Here is a 14,086-nt window from a genome sequence, read left to right as displayed (position 1 = left end):
GGTCAGCATATTAAACATCATATACATTGCACTTTTGCAATAGGCATTTCACACTCATAAAATGGGTTATTAGGCTGTTTTCACACTGATAGTGCACCTACGGCTTTCCTGCGGGTTAACTATACTGAGCCATAGACTTCTATTATATCCTGCAAGTTTGCTGTGCTTTCAGAAAGTGCACCATACTCACAAGATATATTAAAAGTCTATGGCAAAGTGCAGCTAGCCCGCAGGAAAGCCGCAGGTGTACTGCGCTGCACTTGCCGTGTGGGTAAACCACAGCGCATCAGTGTGAAAGCAGGGTTACAGGGGGCTCGGGACAGTAAGGGCTCATTTACATTTACGGTTTAGGGAGTTGTAAAACCTCATAGTTCATTATGGGCTGTGACCGGTTACCAAATCACTTAAAGGAGTTTTAAATTCAGAAGGTTTTTTATCCTAACCACTTGCCGACCGGGCCATAGCCGAAAGACAGCTACAACGCGATCGTCTTTTTCTGGGTGGGCGTCCGTGGGATGTGCTCACAGAATCGCGCTCCCGCGCGCCCCCTGGGGTGCGCAACCGGGAACATCCATGACCGCCAGGTCCGGAAGACCCGGCGCATCATGGTAAACAGCCGCTGGTAGCGGCCGTTTACCACTTCATCACTCCGTCAAATGACGGAGCAATCACTTGTAAACAAACCGGCGTATGGACAATGTGAGTCATTACAACACAATGGGTGTAAATGTTCGTCACACAACAGCGTGGAGGGCAGGAGAAAGGGGGGGAAAAAAATCCTAAAATAATTAAAAACCCAAATTAAAAACAAGATTTTTCTGCTTACTATTAATCGAGGGTGGGTTGGATCTAAACTGCAGAATCTTGGACACACTGTGACTCAATGCTACAAACATCAGCTCATGTTTTTAAGCAAATGTCGGACATGATACAATTGGTTAGTCTGGATCTGAGTCTGGACATGACGCCGGTTCCTCCCTCCCCTCTCTGTACTGATCTGTACAGTGTGAGGGGAGAGGGGGAGAGATCATTTGCAGCAGTGCTGTGGGCTGGATATGTAGTGCCAACAGCGTTGCTCAGTGCCCATTCTTTGCAATACTCTGCAGTACTATGCCAGTACTCTGCCCATACTCTGCAATACTCTGCAGTACTCTGCCCATACCCTGCAATACTCTGCAGTACTCTGTCCATACTCTGTCCATACTCTGTCCATACTCTGCAGTACTCTGTCCATACTCTGCAGTACTCTGTCCATACTCTGCAGTACTCTGTAGTACTCTGTCCATACTCTGCAATACTCTTCCCATACTCTGCAGTACTCTGTCCATACTCTGCCAATTATCTGCATTACTGTGTTAATAATCTGCAATACTCTGTCCATACTCTGCCAATAATATGCAGTACTCTGTCAATACTCTGCAATAATCTGCAATACACTGCCAATACTCTGCAATAATCTGCAATACTACAATATTCTGCCAAATACTCGCCAATACTCGCCAATGCTCTGCAATAAATTTTAACAGAAACAAAGAATTTTTTTTTTTACAGAATTTTCAGTCTTTTTTGATTTATAGCGCAAAAAATAAAAAAAACAGCGGTGATTAAATACAACCAAAAGAAAGCTCTATTCGTGTGAAAAAAAGGACAAACATTTCATATGGGTACAGTAATTGGGTACAGTAATTGTCATTCAAAGTGTGAGAGCACCGAAAGCTGAAAATTGGTCTGGTTAGGAAGGGGATTTAAGTGCCCAGTGGTCAAGTGGTTAATGCATTCTATGCATTAAATCAGAGGTTCACTCAAAAATTGAACCTCCGCTTTTCGGAACCCTCCCCCCTCCGGTGTCACATTTGGCCCCTTTCAGGGGGGAGGGGGGTGCAGATACCTGTCTAAGACAGGTATTTGCACCCACTTCCGGCATAGACTCCCACGGGAGTCTATGCCTCTTCCCGTCCCCACCACACTGTCTGCTGGGACACACAGGGGTCCCAGAGACAGCGGGGACCAGTTAGGAAGCGCAGCGCGACTCGCACATGTGCAGTAGGGAACCGGGAAGTGAAGCCGCAGCACTTCACTTCCTGATTCCCTTACAGAGAATGGCGGCGGCAGCACCCGAGGACCGAGGGACGATTCGGTCTCGGGTGCCGACATCGCTGGACCCTGGGACAGGTAAGTGTCCTTATTTTAAAGGTCAGCAGCTGCAGTATTTGTAGCTGCTGACTTTTAATTTTTTTTTTTTCGCGGGACTCCCTCTTTAAGATAAAAAGCCTTCTGTGTGCAGCAGCCTCCCCTAATACTTACCTGAGCCCCATCTCTGTCAAGCTATGTGCACGAGTGTCTCGGCCGTCTAAGACTCTCCCTACTGATTGGCTGAGACACAGCAGCAGCCCCATTGGCTCAGGAGATAGGGGACGGGGCCGGGTGGGGCTCCGTGTCTGAATGGACACAGGGAGCTGTGATTCGGCTCGGTTGCCCCCATAGCAAGCTGCTGACTGTGGGGGCACGTGACAGGAGGGAGGGGCCAGGAGCACCAAAGAGGAGGATTGGGGCTGCTCTGTGCAAATCCACGGCAATAGAGAAGATAAGTATAACATGTTTGTTATTTTTATAGAAAAAAAACAAGACTTTACAATCATTTTAAGTGGCCCTCACTCTTCAAAAGGTCGAGCACCCCTGACTTACAGTATCTCAGAAAAGTGAGTACACCCCTCACATTTTTGTAAATATTTTATTATATCTTTTCATGTGACAACACTGAAGAAATGATACTTTACTACAATGTAAAGTAGTGAGTGTACAGCTTGTATAACAGTGTAAATTTGATGTCCCCTCGAAATAACTCAACACACAGCCATTAATGTCTAAACCGCTGGCAACAAAAGTGAGTACACCCCTAAGTGAAAATGTCCAAATTGGGCCCATTTAGCCATTTTCCTTCCCTGGTGTCATGTGACCCAGAGCAGACTGACAACTCATGGGGCCCCTGGACAATAGAAGATCATGGGTCCCCCCTGTGTCCCTGTCACACTGCCCACATTACATACGTTGGTCCCCACCCCCTTTAGCTGCAGAGGCAGCAGCTGAGGAAGGATCGCAGATCGCTCTCCTCACCCCTGACAGCATGGAGATCTGTCTATTCCAGGGGAGCCCAACCTGCCGCAGTATAACTGCGGTGGCTGGTTGGGAAGGGGTTAAGCATGGCAGTTCACAGAACAATACAATACACAGAGTCCTCCAGGACACTTACCAGCTAGCCAGCAAAATAAAAATGTCTAAATTGTTTGAACAGTTTAGGGGACATTTACTAAAACCAGGGTGCAGCTCTGCATAGAAACCAATCAGCTTCTAGGTTTTATTGTCAAAGCCTAATTGAAGAAGCTGAAGTTAGCAGCTGATTGGTTACCATGCACAGCTGCACCAGATGCGTGCATCAGTTGTAGTAAATCGCCCCCTTTTTGTTCAGTTGGATACATTTGCAAATATATGTGAAGCCGCACTGCCACGTCAAGCCACCTCTGCAAAGTGCGGTCCCTAACTCTACTCTAATGTCGTCTCCAAAGTAAGAAATACATTGAAAGTCTAAACTAGTTAAAAAAATTATTTAAAACACAGAGGTTTTGGTTGCATATATTTGCAATCATATGTGAAAACATCTTCCCTTATAGCTGGTGAAACGCACGCCTGGAAAAACAGCCGATCCAATAAATGCTTGCCAGAAAAAAATTCTGACCTCCAACCTCCCCTCATAGCCGGTCCAAGGCATGCCTGCAAAAGAGAATAAGAGCCTCCGACCTCCCCCCACAACCGGGCCAACGCACGCCTACAAAAAAAGACTACCGGCCTCCAACCTCCCCCCATAGCCAGTTCAACACATGCATGCAGAAGAGACTAGCAGCCTCCAACCTTCCTCCATAGCCAGTCCAACGCACACATGCGGAGGGGGCTACCGGCCTCCAACCCCCCTCAAATAGCCGATTCAAAGCACGCCCACAGAAAAGACTAACCAAGGCCTTCTTCACTACAACTGGCGGGACTACAGGTCACAGCATTCCTCTTCTGTCCTTACTAGGCCCCACTACACTGCAACTGTGGGAACTACAGCTCTCAGTAATCCTACTCTCGGAATCAGGGCCTACTACTCTGCAACTGGGGGCACTACAGCTCTCAGTAATCCTCTTCTCGGAATCAGGGCTACTACTCTGCAACTGGGGGGATTACAAGGCCCAGCATTTCTCCTCTGTTCTGACCAAGGCCTAACACACTGCAACTGTGGGGACTACAAGGTCCTAACCAGGGCCTGCTACATCACAGGTGGGGATGCAGTCTTGAACGATTCTGACTGCTTAAAGTGAAAGTTCCCCTTTACAGAAAAATCTGTAAGGTGTACGTACACAGGATCCCCTCCTCACCCCCCTCCCCTCCTGAACTGGAGCGTGGCAATCTACCGTTCTGAGCCCTGGTATAGCCGCCTCACCGGACCAGGGCTTAAGAATTCCCTCGGCATTCACTCTACTTTCCCGCTGACAGGACGGGCTACGCGGATCTGATTGGTCGGTGACGCCCATGTGACAGCGCCGACCAATTAGAATGCTCCGAAACGTCCCTTCTTACGGGGGACATTTTGGAGATTAAGCCGAGGAGATTTCTAAGCCCTGGTCTGGTGAGGCAGCGATACCGGGGCACAGAATGGGAGATCACCGCGCTACAGATCAGTGGGACGGGGGGCAGTGTTGCCAACCTACCAGATTTAAATTTACTGATACAACACCCAAAATTTACTGGCACAGCCAAGTTTTTTTACTGGCCTTTCACAAAAGTTACAAAATTACATTTTTAGGTGCAAATTTCAGTATTTAGGCTACGAACAAGTACATCAGGCAAATAGCTATGTGATTTAAGGTAGATATTAAGGTATAAAAACATATTTTTGTTATTTTCGATATAATAAGGGCGGATTATTTAGTGCAATCACCTCCTGCCTCCATCACACCCTGCCTCCAACACCCCCTGCCACCATCCCCCCTGCCTCCATCCCCCTTTGCCACCATCAACCCCTGCCTCCATCCCCCTCTGCCACCATCAACCCCTGCCTCCATCACCCCCTTCCAACAACACCCCCTGCCTCCATCACCCCCTTTCTGCCTGCCACCATCACCTGCTGTCACAGTTGGCTGGGCTATGGGCTGTCACTCCGTCCCCGACTACCCGTGGACTCTGCATTGCCTGCCACCATCCCCCTCTGCTACCATTACCCTCCCCCTCTGCCTCCATCCCCCTCTGCCACCATCACCCCCTGCCACCATCACCCACTGTCTCCATCCCCCTCTGCCACCATCACCCCCTGCCTCCAGCCCCCTCTGCCACCATCAACCCCTGCCTCCAACACCCCCTGCCTCCATCACCCACTACGGCCTGCCACCATCACCTGCTGTCACCGTCGGCTGGGCTATGGGATGTCACCCCGTCCCCGACTACCCGTGGACTCTGGAATCTGGATTGCCTGCCACCATCCCCCTCTGCTACCATCACCCTCTGCCTCCAACACCCCCTGCTTCCATCATCCCATGCGGCCTGCCACCATCACCTACCTGCTGTCACCATAGGCTGGGCTATGGGCTGTCACTCCATCCTCGACTCCCCGTGGACTCTGGAAGTTGGATTGCCTGGATGCAGGGCTCCTCCATTCTGCCGCCACCACATGCTGCTCAGCCTCCTGCTCCAGTACTCCTGGTTACAGATTTTAAATGCTGGCGTGCCTGGCGGGATGTGTTATTACATCACTCGCCTCGCCATTACAGCGTGCCGCACAGCCTCTGAAATCCGCCCCCCCTCCACCGATCGAATACAGGATCGGCTCGGCAAGCATGCGCAGTTCCAAGCTGGACCGGTCATGGCCTTTTTTTTACTGGCACTTTCTCGCTATCACAGGCATTTATGGGCGGGGAAAAAAGTGCCTGTTTTTACAGGCTGTCTGTAAAAATACGGGCGGTTGGCAACACTGGGGGGGTGAGGAGGGGGTCCCGTATAAGTACATCTTACAGATTTTTCTGTAAAGGTGAACTTACCCTTTAAATTTTTTTATGAAACCCATGGGCAGTAATTGTGATGCATCGGCAATTGAATAGAAGACTGGATAATTGTAATCGAATCGTGAGACCAGTGAAGATGCTCATCTCTACTTTTTATACATAAGGCCCTTGTAATGTGCAATAATCTTTGTATATTTTTTCATCACCATTTCTACTTTAGTCAGTTAGTGTGACATTGTACCAACACATTTACACTTTTAACTGCAAGTAACAAACCTGTATTATGTTGCATAATTACATTTGTAGAATACATTTTAAGAACCACTTTTCAAAATTGCCAAAAGGACAGAAATATGTAAGAAGCCCTTCTGTGTTGAGTAGGGCTGCAACTAACGATTATTTTCATAATCGATTAGTTGGCGGATTGTTTCGATTAATCGATTATTCGGTTAAGAACCTTAAAAAAAAGTGTGGTGTATAATTTAGTTAATGTGTACAGTTTTAAAAAAAAAGGTATTTTATTCTTAAATATCTCTATGCAGTGGTAAAATATAAATAACCAACTATATGGTTAGGGAGCAAAATATCGAATCCACTCTGAGCATAACAGACAGAAGAGATATACTGTATATACTATTAGAGGAGATATACTGTATATACTATTAGAGGAGAGATATACTGTATATACTATTAGAGGAGAGATATACTGTATAAACTATTAGAGGAGAGATATACTGTATAAACTATTAGAAGAGATATACTGTATAAACTATTAGAGGAGAGATATACTGTATAAACTATTAGAGGAGAGATATACTGTATAAACTATTAGAGAAGAGATATACTGTATAAACTATTAGAGGAGAGATATACTGTATAAACTATTAGAAGAGATATACTGTATAAACTATTAGAGGAGAGATATACTGTATAAACTATTAGAGGAGAGATATACTGTATAAACTATTAGAGGAGATATACTGTATAAACTATTAGAGGAGATATACTGTATAAACTATTAGAGGAGATACACTGTATAAACTATTAAAGGGTGAATCTGGTAAATATCAGACTCAGTGATCAAATTTTTGTATTAAAAACAAAAACAATGTCTTCCTTCAAAAAAAAAAATGTAATTTTAAGAACGTTCGTTCTTTCATTCAGTGAATGTACAAAGATTTTTCGTCTGAATATTCTCGTCTGAAAATTGATCCGTGTGGCCAGCATAAGGCTCAGTACACACCTATGCAGTTTGCTTTTCATCTGTTTCTGCAGTGCTTTTTGCTGTGCGTTTCGATTTTTGTGCACGTGATTTTGCTGCGATTTGCGTGTTTGCATTTTTTTGGCCAATTTGTTGTTGGGCAGATTAAAAAACACATATTGCTGCAAAAACGCATTACATGCGTTTCTGCAGCTTCTCTATTGAAGTATATTGAACCAAAAAAGCACTGTTTTGCGTGAACGTGTCCCATAGGAAACCATGTGAATGAACTGTAGTGCGTCTCTGCAAAAAGCACCAAAACACACATAGATGTGAACCAGGTCTAAGACGTTTAGTAACGTAATGGGGTGAAAAAAACTAAAATTAGCCCTTTATAGTACAAAAAAAAGCAGATAATCACTACTGTAAGGGGTTTATTTTTTTTAGTGTAGAACTGTAAAAGTAATATTTGCAGTAGCGATTATTTGCTCTTTTTGTACTATAAAGGGCTTATTTTAGGTTTTTTTAAACCCCATTATGATACTGGCCGATTAATCGATTATGAAAATAGCAATCGATTCATTTCATAATCGATTAGTTGTCGATTAATCGATTAGTTGTTTCAGCCCTAGTGTTGAGCATCGATTGAACCTCCTACCCTGTTTCCCCGAAAATAAGACCTAGCGTGATTGTCAGTGATGGCTGCAATATAAGCCCTACCCCCCAAATAAGCCCTACCCTGTTTCCCTGAAAATAAGCCCTACCCTGAAAATAAGACCTACAAAGACTTTAACTAGGGCTTATTTGGGGGGTAGGTCTTATATTGCAGCCATCACCGACAATCATGCTAGGTCTTATTTTCGGGGAAACAGGGTATAACAGAAAGCAAATTAGACATTTTAGAAGAAATATACTAGTTTGAAAAGATGTTTTATCATAGCTCCCCCTACCGGCTGATTGAAAGAAGTACAGGCTTCAGTCCAATATATTTCTGGTTTCACATCATGTCTGTTGCATTTAGCTTGCATGGATAACTATTAAATGCGCTAGTATTGACATGCGCCGTTGTTTTTTTTTAAAAAACACATTGGGGAGATTTACTAAAACTGGTACACAGAATCTGATGCAGCTATGCATAGCAACCAATCAGCTTCTAACTTCAGCTTCTTCAAATTAAGCCCGGTTCACACTGATGCGACAAGCTCTCTGACTTTGGAGCATCAGATCGACCCCATTCACTGCAGTGGAACTGTTCCAATTGATGCGACTTGAGTCACCTCAACTTAGAGAAAGGTTCCTGCACTACTTTTGCTCTGACTTTGGTACAACTTGTCAACTTCTGTTAACCTCCCTGGCGGTATGATTATTTCGGATTTTAGGTGCAGAAAGCGGTACAATTATTTTGCATGGAAATTTGGCGTTTTATATTGTAGGTCTGTAATTCTTAACAATAACACACTTAAATCTGTCCAAACAAGAGTCTAGTAGATATCCCGGGTATGATAAAGTTTGAAACACAAAAACATAAATTATAATATAATAAATAAAAATAAATAATAAAAAAATAAAAAAATTAATAATAAAATAAATTTCCCCACGATTCACTATCGCTCAGTTCTGCAAGTGTTCTAATTTACTATCGCTGTTTTCTAGCTGGTCTAAAGCCACTTTTGATGTAAAGGGACACTTTTTGGTTGCTATGGACAATCTCCAGTTTCCAGGCAGAAAGAACAGTATATATAATATAAAACTGCATGCAGGGCATAGGACAAAGCACTGGGGACAAAAGGGATGTGAAATCATTTCATACAGTACTGTAATCTGTAAGAGTATGTGTTATGATTTTACACTTTTTTGAATTTGCCGCCAGGCTCCGCCCCCGTGCGTCGCGCCGCTCGCAGGGAACGGAGCCTGGCACGGAGAGGCTTCGGAGGAGGACGGAGCCCGCAGACACTGCGGGGGACATCGCAGGATCCCGGGGACAAGGTAAGTAAAGCCACACCAGGATCCTGCGATGCAATCCCGAGTGTGGTTCGGGGTTACCGCTAATGGTCCTGAATTTTAACCCCGAGCCACACTGAGGCTACAGAAGTCGCATGCAATTCGTGCCAAAGTTGCACTTTGACACCGCAGCAGTGTTAAAGTGTTTCTGAAGGCTCAAGTTTTTTTTCCCCTTCATGCAGCAGTGCCCCCAGCCCTCTCTCCCCCATAATTCACCTGAGTCTCATCTCGATTCAGCAATGAGCACTAGAGAGCCTCGGCTCCAGGGGGACTCTCCCTCCTCATTGGCTGAGACAACAGCAAGAGCCATTGGCTCCCGCTGCTGTCAATCACAGCCAATGAAAAGAGAGGGGCGGAGCCGAGCCACAGCTCTGTGTCTAAATGGACAGGCTGAGCAGCGGATCGAGAGCCCCCACAGCAAGCGGTTTGCTATGAGTGCACTTGGCAAGAGGGAGGGGCCAGGAAAGCCGGCGGAGGACCCCAGAAGAGGAGGATCGGGGCTAATCTGTGCAAAACTAACTGCACAGACCAGGAAAGTATAACATGTATAATAATTGTTTTCTTTTAAAAACGAGAGTTTACAATCACTGTAATTGTGATGTGCCTATACACATAGGCACGTAAACAAGTGTCATGCATTCTTCAGTAAAAAAATAAAATCAGATTTTTTTGGTCAGTAATTTAGGCTTCATGCGTGCAAACGAGCGTGATTGCGCACAAATGGCCATTTGCATATTGTGCAGAAAAAGAACATGAGAATAAGTTTACACGCATTTGCGCGAAAATGTGTTTAACTAATTGCCGCCCACCATATGACGGCCAGGCGGCGCGACTCTTGTTCTAGGTGGGCATCATATGACGTCCGTCCATTTAAACAGCGATCGTGTGCGCGCAGCCCTGTACCTTCGGTGGCGACGTGTCATGGAGACACCGTTCGCCACCGAGGGGGGTGAACAGCCATTGGGCATGGCTGTTTACCACGTGATCGCCCGTGTTGAAGTCACGACAGATCACAGATGGTACGGCCCCAGTTTGCACGGCGCATGCTCATGATTGTGCTGCGCGTGCACGTCGGTGGCAGCATGTTTCCGGGAACACTGCTAGTCACCAACGCTGGTAAACAGCCATTGGCCGGCGGCTGTTTACCAAGTGATCGGCTGTGATCCTTCCACAGCCAATCACTAAATGTAAACGTAGAGCGGTAACGAGATGTTACCGGGTTCTCCTCCTCACACACCGATCGTGTGTGGGAAGGAGATTGTGGTAACATCTTGTTACTGCTTACAGTGTACACCAATCACACTGATTGCCCCCCCCACAATAAAGAGGACCTGTCACCACCCATCAAAGTACCTGTCACAGTTCATCTGAGTACCCGAGTACCTGTCACAGTTCATCTAAGTACCCGAGTACCTGTCACAGTCCATATGAGTACCTGAGTACTTGTCACAGTCCATATGAGTACCTATCACAGTCCATATGAGTACCTATCACAGTCCAAATGAGTACCCTAGTACCTGTCACAGTCCATATGAGTACCTGAGTACCTTTCACAGTTCATATGAGTACCGAGTACCTGTCACCGCCCTTCAGAGTACCCGAATACCTGTCACCAGCCCATCAGAGTACCCGAGTACCTATCTGTAGCTCAGAGCACCCAAGTACCTGTCACCAGGCCATCAGAGTACCCAAGTACCTGTCACCAGCCCATCAGAGTACCTATCTGCAGCCCTTTAGAGTACCCGACTACCTATCTGCAGCCCATCAGAGTACTCGAGTACCTACCTACAGCCCATGCCTCATAGAATATACGTTGGGGGTTTGCTTTCCAAAATGAGGTCATTTTGTGGGTAATTCCACTGTCCTGGTGCTCCAGCACCTTTAAAAGTGTGATAGGTAGGAATGAAATGAGATGTGTAATTTATGTTCCTAGAACACCTGAAGGTGCTACTTCACTGGTGGGCCTTTGTATGTGGCCAGGCTGTGTAAAAGTCTCACATGTGATATCGCCATACTCGGGAAGAGTAGTATAACGTATTTTGGGGTGTAATTTGTTGTATGCATATGCTGTGTGTAAGAAATAACTTGATAATATGACAATATTGTAAAAAAAAATTGTGTGAAAAAAATTACAACTTAAAGAAACTCACCATGCTACTAATACCTTGTAATGTCTACAGGCATACCCACGTTTAAGTACACACTGGTGTTTATTTACTAAAGCTGGAAAGTGCGAAAATCAGGCTCCATTCTGCATAGAAACCAATGAGCTTCTAACCCCAAATTGTTCAATTAAGCTTTGGTAATAAAACCTGGAAGCTCATTGGTTTCTATTTAGAAGTGAGCCTGATTTAGCATTTTCCAGCTTTACTAAATAAAGCCCATTGCGTACTTAAAAGTGGGGTATGCCTGTACTTTCTAAAAAGGGGTCATTTGGGGGGTATTTGTACTTTCCTGACTTGTTAGTGTCTCAAGAAATGAGATACACCTGATGTACTGAAGGCCTGATCAATATTCAGTGATTGGCACCATAGTTTGTAGACTCTATAACTTTCACAAAGACCAAATAATATACACTAATTTGGGTTATTTTTACCCTAAGGGCTCTTTCACACGGGGCGGATCAGTGATGATCCGCCCCGTGAACACCCGCTGGCTCAGCGGGGATCGCTCCGCCGATCCCCGCTGAGCAGAAAGATGACAGGTCCATCGCTGCACGCTGTGCAGCTACGGACCTGTCAGAGCGCCGCTCTCCCCTATGGGGGGATCGGATGATGACGGACCGTAGTGTCCGTCGTCACCCGATCCGATCCGAAAACGGATGGAAAAGTAGGTTTTTCCTCCGTTACACTTTTCGGATCGGAGCGGCGTCGGATGTCAGCGGACATGTCACCGCTGACATCCGACGCTCCATAGGGATACATGTATGTCCGTTTTTCATCCGAAAACGGAAGGATGAAAAACGGACATACGGATCCCCCGTGTGAAAGAGCCCTTAGATATGTAGCAGTATGAATTTTGGCCAAAATTTATGAAGAAAAATTACTAATTGGCAAAATTTTATGACAGGAACAAAGAAAAGGGCATTTTTGTTCACAAATTTTTTTTTATTTACAGCACAAAAATGAAAAAAAACCCACTAGTGATTAAATACCACCAAAAGAAAGCTCTATTTGTGTGAAAAAAGGACACAAATTTCATATGGGTACAATGTTACATGACTGAGTAAGCCCCGGTTCACACTGAGGCAGCGCGACTTGCAGCGTGACTGCCTCAGGCGACCTGGACACGGCAGGGGCGGCGACTTGCAAAACAACTTCTATATAGAAGTCTATGCAAGTCGCCTCAAGTCACCCCCAAAGTAGTACAGGAACCTTTTTCTAAGTCGGAGCGACGCAAGAACGGTTCCATTGTACAGAACGGGACGCTACTTGTCAGGCGGCTAGGTCGCCTGACAAGTCGTCCTAGTGTGAACCGACCCCAATTGTCATTCAAAGTGTGAGAGCGCTGAAAGCTGAAAATTGGTCTGGGCAGAAAAGGGGTTGTAGGTGCCCAGTATTGAGGTGGTTAAATCCATACAAAGAAGCAATTCTGAAAAGGTACATGCTCAAACAGGAGCATCATGTGCAAGAGGCCTAAATATTGGGTTTCCCAAACCATATCTGGTACTAAGACAAAACTCAGATCTTTGTTAAAGTTGACAGCCACATGGGTGGTGCGTGGTTTTAATAAATCTGCATACTTGCAATAAGGGGCCATTCATACTTGTAGGATTTAGTAAAGGGCGGTAAAACGCAACTAATGTAAGGGGTGTGATGGGAGATCAATTCACTTTGGTGAGATTTCCTGTTGCCTCTCCCAGACAAAATATGAAGGGAAATTTCCTTAGTAACAAACTGTCAGCAAAAATACCAGATTAGGGTTTTAGCCCCCGTTCACATCGGTGCCACTTGTCATCCGAATTTGACAGATCCAAATCACATAACAAGTCACACCTCGTCAACAACGGAACTGTTCAAATGGGAGGAAAATTTCCCCTGTAAAGTCACACACACAGTAAATTCAATTTCTGGGGATGTTCTGTACTCAAATGGTGTACTGAACTCCTCCAACATTCCATACTGCAGGGAAAGAGGTCTGACTGGTAATTGTAGGGGAAAAAAGAGAGAAGACAGACGCTAATCACTAGAAAGGGTTTTGGTGCTGATTTTTGTGTTGAATCTCCCCAACAAGGACACAGATAGCAGTTAAACCTGACAGGGGATGTAACCCCTCAACACTTTCTCCAAACCTACAGATACAATTTCATGTCCAATTCAAAGTAAAATTGGTTCCCTTAATCACTTGTCACCAAATCACGTACCTGTACATCATTTGTCTTCAAGTGGTTATACCGGGGTGATATGCAGCTGCAGACATCACCCCGCTACCGTTTTTTAGAGCCAACGGTCACTTTCTTGTAATAACAACCCAAGCAGCAGGAGAGGACGTTCCCCCTTCCCCTGCCTTCCACAGATCGCCCGGTCTCTCCCGTCCCACCAGGAGGACCAAGCCAGTCTTAAAGGCGCCAGTTTTATAGAAAATGACAAAAACCACCCATCTTGGCATTTTGAATGCTTTTAAGTGCAAAGGAGAGATTTGGGGTCTTATAGACTCCAGATCCCTCCATAATAATAACTGACACGTGCCTATTGCTGTCACAACAAAATGTGCCCATTAGTATGCCCCTTAACATAAATGTACCCATCAGAGTGCCCCTTAACATAAAATGTACCAATCAGAGTGCCCCTTAACATAAAATGTACCCATCAGAGTGCCCCTTAACATAAAATGTGCCCATCAGAGTGCCCCT

The sequence above is a fragment of the Aquarana catesbeiana genome, linkage group LG01, assembly GCF_042186555.1.
Source record: "Aquarana catesbeiana isolate 2022-GZ linkage group LG01, ASM4218655v1, whole genome shotgun sequence".
In the NCBI taxonomy this organism is placed as follows: domain Eukaryota; kingdom Metazoa; phylum Chordata; class Amphibia; order Anura; family Ranidae; genus Aquarana; species Aquarana catesbeiana.
This window is presented reverse-complemented; position numbering follows the sequence as displayed.